The sequence below is a fragment of the Carlito syrichta genome, unplaced genomic scaffold (genome assembly GCF_000164805.1).
Source record: "Carlito syrichta isolate Samal-C Ts95f unplaced genomic scaffold, Tarsius_syrichta-2.0.1 Scaffold305644, whole genome shotgun sequence".
Lineage (NCBI taxonomy): Eukaryota > Metazoa > Chordata > Mammalia > Primates > Tarsiidae > Carlito > Carlito syrichta.
Window position 1 is genome coordinate 817,091 of NW_007249740.1, and position 3,320 is coordinate 820,410.

The following is a 3,320-nucleotide window of genomic DNA, read 5'->3' on the forward strand; positions in this document are numbered from 1 at the left end:
GCTGGAGAGGGTGTGGTGAAAAGGGAACACTTCTACACCGTTGGTGGGAGTGTAAACTAGTGCAACCTCTGTGGAAAGCAGTGTGGTGATTCCTAAAAGCTCTAAAAATCGACCTTCCATATGACCCGGCAATCCCCCTGTGGGGAATATACCCTGAAGACCTCAAATCACTCTATAAAAAAGATACCTGCACAGGTATGTTTATTGCAGCATTGTTCACAATAGCAAGAACCTGGAAACAACCATGTTGCCCATCAAAAGGGGACTGGATTAAAAAAAATGTGGTACATACACACGATGAAATACTACGCAGCCATAAAAAAGAACAAAATCATGAATTTCGCAGCAACCTGGATGGAACTAGAGTCTATAATACTGAGTGACCTCTCACAGAAACAAAGATCCGAGTATCACATGTTCTCACTCATATAATGGACCTTGAACATCCAATGTAATACTATAAGAAAATGACTGACGGTACTGGGAAACTATGGGGGCAAGGGGGATGGGATTAACAGTCGCAAATATCTGTCTGGGGATGGGGAAACACCTCTTATCAACAGGGTGCCTGAATGAAACATAATTGCACACCTAACCCTTAACTGTACTCCACAAAATCATAATAAAAAATATTGATTAAAAAAAAAAAAGACACAAATTATCAACATCAGCAATGAAGCAGGGATATCACTGCAGACCCTGCAGACATATAGGAATATACTGTTATATAGAAAAACACTATGAGAAATAACACGCATTGATCTGACACAGTATAGTAAATGGAACAATATATCAAACTACCATAAGTATTCGATCATGCATCCTACTCAACAATCTGAAACACGCTACCTCAACTCACACAGTAGGAAATAGATCATTTGAATAGCCTCATAACTATTAAGAAAAAAATTTTTTAATTTAAATTTAAAATAATTCCAGACAAGAAATCTTTAGGCCCAGATAAATTCACTGAAATTTTAAAGTATTAACACAAATTATATACAAATTTCCAGAAAATGCAAGAAGGTGGAACACTTTCTGATGTATTTTATGAAGCCAGTATTACTCTGATAGCAAAACCAGAAAAAAAGAGTGCAAAAAGAAAAAAACTGATATTTGCCATGAGTATAGATACCAAAAATTCTTTTAAAAGATTGACAAATAGAATTTGGCAACTTATATTTAAAAATGTATGCTATGATCAAGTAGGGGGTAGTCCAGGGATGTAAGTCTGGCTTAATCTTAAAATACCAATGGAATATTATGCAGCCATAAAGAAGGTCAAAATTATGGACTTCAAAGCAACTTGGATGGATTTAGAGTCTATCATACTCAGTGATCTATCACAGAAACAAAAAACTGAGTACCACATGTTTTCACTGACAAGCGGTCCCTGAATATTTGTCATAACACTATATGAAAAGGTTTGGCATTAGCTGGACGCTACCAGGGGAGGGAAGGGGGGAACATAACATCCATAAGGGCACCTAATCTCAAACCAGGCGAAGCGGGGACCAAAGAGAGGCCCAACCTTTACCTGTGCGGTGACCACTTATCTCCCTGATCCTGGATTGCATCCTGCATCTTTAAAATAAAATTAAACAAAATCAATGCAATTCACCACATTTACAGGCAAAAAAAGAAAATGGCATAATCATATCAATCAATGCAGAAAATTATGCGACAAAATTTGACAATTATTCATAATAAGAAAACTTAAAAATGGGAAAAGGGGGAACTTTCTCTATTTGAAAAAGATAATCTACAAAAAGTTCACAGCTAACTTTATGCTTGAGATCTGGAATGAGATGAATATATTTCTACACCCTTACTCAACATAGAGTTAGATGTTTCAGAGAGTGAAATAAAACAAAAAATGTCAAGAAAAGAAATAAATTGAAAAGGAAGAAGTAAAACTGTTTATATTTGGAGGTGACATGATTATTTACATACAAAATCCTAAAGAATCTACAAAAAACTTCTAAAACTGAAAAATGAGTTCAGTAAGGTTGCAGAATGCAAGATAAACGTTCAAAAATCAATTTTATTTCTATATATTATCAAGCAGCATGAGGACATCAAAATGTAAAATGCAATACCATTTAAAATCACTCAAAAAAGTGATGCCTCAGTGTAAATAAACCAACACATGTATAAGACTTACATACTGAAAGCATCACGACACTGATGAAAGAAATAAAAGAAATCTGAGTAAATGGAGAGACATATCATAGTTATGAATCAGAAGACAATGTTGGTAAAATGCCAATTCTCAAATTAATAAACAAGTTTAATACAATATCACAGAAAGAAATCTTGTGGATATGAACTATGGTATACTAAAACGTATACGAAATGTCAAAGTAACTAGAATACGTAAAACGATTTTGAAAAAGAATAATAACAGAAAGAATCAGCCTATTTGTGTTGAGCACTTATTATAGAGCTATAGCAGTCATGTCAAACAGAGGGTCCTGAACTACACCCAGGTATGTTCAATTATTCTTTTTAATGAGACAAAAGCTATTTGATGGAGGAATGACAGTCTTTCCCACCAATGGTGCCGTAACAACTGGATATTCATCAGCAAAGAACCTCAGCATAAGTCTCATACCTTACACACAATATAGCTCAAAATAAATCACAAGCTCAAATGCAAAACTATAGAACTTTCAGGAAAAAAAAGACTTCAGGATCTGGAACTGGAATGACTATTTGACTTGGCACCAAAAGCCTGATCTGTTTTTAAAAAATATTGTTAAATTGGGCTTCACCAAGATTAAAATCTTTGTTCTACAAAATTCCCTATTAAGAAAATGTAAGAAAAAAAAAAAGCTACAGAGTGGAAGAAAATATTTGCTAAATGCATTTGCAACAAAGGACCAGTGTCTAGAACATATAAAGATCTCTTAAATCTCAAAATTAAAACTATATCATCCAGTAGAAGATTAAAAAAAATACAAAAAGTGATCATTCACTCTTGAAGAGGTTACACAAATTGCACACAAGCCTAAGAGAAAATATTTGATGTTGTCAGCCAGTGGTGTAATGCAAACAAAATTATCAAAATGTGACTAAATTTATTTAAAAGATATTGACAACACAAACCAGTTATGAGGATGCAGAGAGACTGAATCAATCATGCATTGCTGATGGAAACATGGTCAGGAAAGCAATTTGGCAGATTCTTTTTATTTATTTTTTTTTATTTTTTTTATGAGTTAGAACATATGGTACTCTGTTCTCTGTTTCTGTGATAGATCACTAAGTATGGTTGACTCTAAATCCACCCAAGTTGCTGCAAAATCCATATGTTTGTC